General features: G+C 41.5%; 1 long non-coding RNA gene across 1 annotated transcript; it reads right to left on the bottom strand.

The window, feature by feature from the left end:
* Nucleotides 1-4,748: 4,748 nt before the first annotated feature.
* On the bottom strand, nt 4,749-5,125 carry LOC134883432 (uncharacterized). The gene is made up of 2 exons (XR_010168273.1): nt 5,035-5,125; nt 4,749-4,802 (listed from the first exon to the last, which is right to left on the bottom strand). It is a non-coding gene; the product is annotated as an uncharacterized LOC134883432 (long non-coding RNA).
* Nucleotides 5,126-6,439: the final 1,314 nt, after the last annotated feature.

Below are 6,439 nucleotides of genomic sequence, written 5' to 3' on the forward strand. Positions count from 1 at the left end.
CCTTTCATAGTGTACAACTATTGACATGTAATTTATATAGGGAAGGTATCCTTATAAGTCAATTTTGGCCATCACTATGGAAATTGACATACCAGTCCCTGTCCCCAAAGAAAAACGTCAAATACACTTCAGAAACATAAAATCTCTCTCCCCCAACGCTCTCTGACTCTCTACACTCCTGAACAACACACAATGAAATCCCGAAAACGCCAACTTGAAAGGCTCTGCAAGAAAACCGGATTAACAGTAGATCACCAAATATGCACAGAATACCTACAAGAATACAAAACTGCCCTCAGCAACGGTCGGTCTGCCTACTCCCAACTCATTCACTTCAGCTACTCCAACCCAAAGGCTCTATTCTCCACCATTAACAAACTCCTGAAACCAAGTGACACCACCACAACATCCTTTACAACCGACAAGTGCAACTCCTTCCTCTCATTTTATCAAAATATATCCCTTCTCCGCCCATCACTCTCCTTCTCTGCTGCCGAAACCCTGATCCATGCCTTCATCTCATCCAGAATAGACTACTGCAACAGCATCCTCTATGGCACACCATCCAGACTCCTTAATAAACTCCAGTACATCCAGAACTCAGCCGCCCGTCTCCTCACCCAGACCCGCTCCCGTGACCACATCACCCCTGCCCTGCAGAACCTCCACTGGCTCCCCGTCCCACAACGCATCCACTTCAAGATCCTTCTCCTCATCCACAAAGCCCTCCATCACCAGGCCCCCTCCTACCTCACATACCTGCTCCAGCACCACACTCCTTCCCGCAGCCTCCGCTCGTCAGACGCAAATCTCCTCTCACTTCCTCCCAGGACCAAACTCCGGACCTGCGGGGACAGAGCCTTTTCTGTCGCTGCCCCCTCCCTCTGGAACTCACTCCCCAAATATATCCGTGACTGCCCTGACCTTACCCTGTTTGAATCCCAGATCAAAACTCACCTTTCCAAAACTGCTTTTAAACTGTAAATGAATGCTGTGTTTTAAGTGTGTTGTTCTTAATTATGTGTTTATGAATGATATCTCTGTAAAGTTTCAGTTTTTAGAAAAAAATAAAATGTATTATTATTATTACTATTATTAATTTGGGATTCTAGACTCCTGCATGTTTTAATTATCCTTGTCTTTTTATGTGCCAGACTCACTCACTCACTCACTCACTCGCCCTCACTCACTCACTCACTCACTCACTCACTCACTCACTCACTCACTCACTCACTCACTCACTCACTCACTCACTCACTCACTCACTCACTCACTCACTCACTCACTCACTCACTCACTACTCACTCACTCACTCACTCATTCACTCATTCACTCACTCACTCATTCACTCACTCACTCACTCACTCACTCACTCACTCACTCACTCACTCACTCACTCACTCACTCACTCACTCACTCACTCACTCACTCACTCACTCACTCACTCTTTCATTCTGTTTCTCTTGTCTTTCGATGCAACAACAGTCCGAGAGGCGAACTGTGCAATAGCAGAGGCAGCAGATAGTCTCAGCATCATAGGTACCTTGAGACATGTGTCCATCCTGGAGGAGAAGGACTCCCTGGTCCAGTCAGCTGCAGACTTCTTCGTGAATGGAAGATTGGCAACTGCCCTGGACCACTAAGTAATTGCCTCACCTGTCTGATAAATGAAACTGCCATCTGCTCAGGACAACTCACACATTATGTCACATGTTTTTATAGGTTTGCTGAGGGGTTAAAAACCCTTGGTTTACTGGAGGAGCTGAGGAAGTATCCGGCAGTGTTCTATAACATGTTTGTCAGTGAGCAGATTCCACTACACGCGAAGCACCTATGCACTTTATTTGACGGGGACTTCTCTGTGCAGGGCCGCAACAGGAGGGACAGAGAAAACATGACAATATGCTTTTGGCGTGACTGGTTAATTGATATTGAAGGTATACTATTTATTGTACAAGTTAAAATAACATTGACTTCATAAGTACAATTATTAGTGGTCAAACTACTGAAATTTGTTTTATATATTAAAATACTTATGGAGCAATTTGCTGATTTTTACTCTTCACATTTATATTGTAGACTTTGTTCATAACTGTAGGGAAGTCATATTAGACAACATATTAATATGTTTAAGGGGTCTGAATTACTGTTTCTCACCACTTTCTTGTATCACAGAAGGAGAATGCAGTCCAGTCACTCTTGAGAAGGTATTTGGAGTTTACATCTGGAGCCTCAACAGTGCCTCCACTGGGATTTTCACACCGTCCAGAAATTCAGTTCCTTCATGAGGGCAACAGAATCTTCCCAGAAGCAAATACTTGTGTTGTTGTACTCTGCCTGCCACTGCACTCTTCCTATGAAGCCTTCAAACAATACATGGTGGATGGCTCCAACCTTTGGACTTGCGTGATGTCACTATATGTGTGTAACACTTATTAATAGAGGTTCAGTCTTCACTTGAGCTATATTTGTGCATAGAAGTTAATTGATAGAATGCTGTGTTGAAGCAAGTCACTGGTTCAGATGGTAATTTTTGAATCTCCTGCACTGTCTTTTTTTAGATTCACTTAATATGAGTAACAGCTTACTTCAGTTGATTGGAGGCCATTCATTATTGAGTTTTTCAGTTAACTCAAATTTATTGTGTAGTTTTTTGCTTTTATTTTTATTATTTTTTATAATGATTTAAAATGTTAAATGTTATTTTATTTATTTTTAAAATATATATTTATTTTCCTTAGGTTTTACAATACATTTATTTGGCTTATAATTCAAGGTTACTATGGTGACACTGTTGAGGTTGGTCTAATGAAATATATACCCTTTACATACATGTTGATGAATACACAGCTTCTGTCAGAGCTGGAAGATGCAGTCTGACCAGAGGAGTATAGAGGTTGTATAGAGGTCTGAGGTGAAGGAGGATGACCAGAACAGTGTGGACAGACACCGGAGGGACAGAAGTCAGTACAAGCAAATGTGATATAATGAACACAACTGTATAACATGGTGCGGAATGAACCCTTTACTGCTGTCAGTTTATAAACAGACAGTATATATTATTATATCACATTCACTCATACTGACTTCTGTCCCTCCAGTGTCTGTCAGACTCCTCTTGTCGTCAACCTCAACAGTGTCACCATAGTAACCTGTCCCCATCATGTCTCTGATTAGTGGATTGATGTTAGGGTATGTTTGCCAGTTAAACCTCTGTCCTTGTTAACTGTTCATCTAAAATCCCCATTCTAGCCATTAAACATTCCATATGTTTTCATACATTACCAGTTTATTCATTTTTTTAATTCATCTTTTCAATCCCATTCAAAATAGTTAGATCCTTCTCCACTTTGTGTTTCTGACTAGTCGTAATTACATTTTGGATAATTTGGGACATTTTTCATACATTAAGAGTTTTATTCAACATTTAAATCTCATACATAGTTTTAGATGCTTTTCCACTTTTTCTACGAATCATAACATTATGGAACTAGAAAGGAACAATACAAATAATGTCAGCCAACAATTCTACAAAAAAAAATAAGAATAAAAAAACACAACACCAATAGTGCTGTTAGCTACTGCCAATGTCTGTAGACAACTGCAGCTGCACCGCCCATACCGCCTTATTTTAACAGAAAATATTACTTAAAGCTGTTGAAACTAAAAATGTCTTTCCGTCCTGGATAATATATGCATGCAACCAATACACTTTTGTCTCTGGGCTTGGAGTTGGACTATCCCTGAGTTTGCAAAATACTGACAATTGTAGTACAGCAAGCCTGATATTTTATCTTTGGATCAGAAATGTGTTGGATTGCATTGTGCACAGATGTCTGTTGTTGCTGAGTGAGGATGAGTTGAGGTAGCTCTACACTTAACAGCTGGGAACTCTTCCTCATCACGTATAGGCAGTGTTTGAATTCCATACCGCACTAGTATGGCATCAATGTTTTGGTCGCTGTAGGGATTTTCCCCAAACACATTGTTGACAGCTGTGCCGTCTGTTGCAATGTTTTTGAGCATGCCCTCTGTCCAGAGTTGAGTTGGTGTGCGATGATTTTCTGTTCGCAACAGATGGAGGTTCCAGGCCTGTCTAAACTGCTCCAGTCTTTTTTGAATCTCAGGAAGATAAACAATATGCAGTGAAAGTCTGTAGACATCATTATCTGGGGTTAGAAGCTCTGAATCCTCTAAGGAGTAGAATATATGGTAAAAATGCAGCAACACGTGCAAAAATACATCACGCCAAAGGCGTTCAATTCTCTGATTGTGAACTGATGCTCCGGTTATGAAACCTCTGTGTTCAAGTCCTTGAACTAGATGCATGAAGAAAGCCACAAGTATATTTTCACCACCATGGTCAGATCTGACTCTTGACGGTAGGGCGTAGAGTCATGTTGCTTTCAAAAACTGAGAAACACTGTTGTGGCACGATTGTCTGAGCTGCAGTTGAGGTAAGTAATCAGACGGGAGTATCCATCAATTGCACCATGAATCACAAAGCCCCATCTAGAAAGGTTGAAAAACAAATACAATTAGTACTTGAAAATGATAATTGACAGTAGTCTGGAAACAATATAGGTGTAAACTCCAGTTTTTCACTTGCTGAAATTCTTTTCAAAATATAAAAAAGTATGACAAGTCTGTTAATAATAACCTTGTACTGCCCTCGCAGTGCATGTGCCGATGCAAGGCTAGACAGTCAGATAACGGTTAGCTAGAAGCCCTCCAAAAAACCACAAGGCTTGACTTTTCTTGTCCTTTAATGAAGTCTTCTTTTTTCCAACATCACCGTAAAACTGCAGATTACAGAAATAAACACACTTTACTTACTTAAAACACAGTGTGAGTTGGCATAGAATGAGTACATTTCAATTAGCCTCCACAAATGAACAAACTGAGAAGAGTTAGCATGTTAACACAAAATAGCATCTCAGCATGAGCTAACGTTAGCGGAGTAGGCTATACTCATAAAAACACAACAAGTAGGTCTTGATATAAAATACACATTTGACCACTTATAATACTTACAGACAAATATTCTCCAAGGCAAAAGCGTTTGTAACCTTTGACAATATGATTTTAACAGTCTGCTTATCTGTCTGTGCGTGCCTCAGCTCTCCTGAGCAGTGCTTAATTTGTAAATCATAAGGTGCCGGAACGCAAAGTACATGACAGCTCAGGGATGACGAGACGCGTACAGGTCCCGGAACGTATACATAAAAGGTGCTGAAAACAACATGAAAATGTCCACTTGCAACGCTGTGGGACATACAAGCCTCGATTTCAAATAGTATCCATGGTATAAATGTTATGACGATAATTTACAATTATTTTAGGATAGTACGCACAACGCACAACAACAACACATCACCACAGGTGGGACTTCAGTATACAGCCAGCAATCAATTTCTCAACAGGTTTAACGTGTAAAAAAAATATTGATTATTCAAAGATTGGCACGGCGGCCTATTAATAGACAGTATGTTTGCTCACCATATTTAGTTGTTTAAAACACCCCACATCACGAGCATGTCCGGATTGTCCTCCATCTCTTTTTTTCTACTTTTACTGCGTGTGTCTGTGGCAGTTCTGTGTCCTTTGGCCACCCAGGACCTCACGTACGGGACTGGATTGAATTTAGCCAGGGGGGGTCCAACAAGATTTAGGAAGAGTAAAGATGACATGGTGGATGTGAGCAAAGAGCTACGGTTGGGAGTGCAAATCAAGTTCATTTGTGAAAATCCACGCTCACATTCAGCACTTGCAATTGGAATGCTGTTGACAGCAACAAGTAACTCCATCAGCTCATCGGGGGGGTCTTTGCCATCTGAGTCTCTGTACTACCTTCTGTAGGCCCGTATGACTGCGCGCGGGTTGGCAATGTTGAAGCGCTGACACAGTGACTCGACCTCAGTCTCTCCATACAGCGCACCTGCGTCCTCGGGCCAGTATTGTGCGTAAAGCACCTTCAACTCCTCAATGAACTTGTTATATCCAGTTTTATCTGGCATCCGGCCTCCTTGAGATAACATACGGTCCTCCAAGTTCTTGGCCACAGTTAGAAAAAACTGCTTGGGGTCGAGTGATCTGTCGCTTGATTTTCCTCCATTCAGCGTGATGCCATGGAAAGAGTTTTCCTCAATTCCCCTTTGGCTCAGTTCAGTGTAGCGACCTGGCCGATCCGACATGGCCTCAAGTACCCTGATTTCCCGACAAATTGACTTGTGTGCTGAAATGATGGTAATGTCTCGTTTTTGAAGCTCGACTGAGAGCTCAGATAATTCTTGCAATGCATCGCACATTATGCCTAAATTGTTCACAAACGCATGCGAAGATAAGCGCATAGCAAGCCCACTGTATGTTTGCTTTGTGACACTGTTACGGGAGGGATCTTCTGATGCAGTTTTGAAATGCTTGTAAAGTGCTGGGTAGT

This window comes from Eleginops maclovinus, chromosome 20 (assembly GCF_036324505.1).
Source record: "Eleginops maclovinus isolate JMC-PN-2008 ecotype Puerto Natales chromosome 20, JC_Emac_rtc_rv5, whole genome shotgun sequence".
Lineage (NCBI taxonomy): Eukaryota > Metazoa > Chordata > Actinopteri > Perciformes > Eleginopidae > Eleginops > Eleginops maclovinus.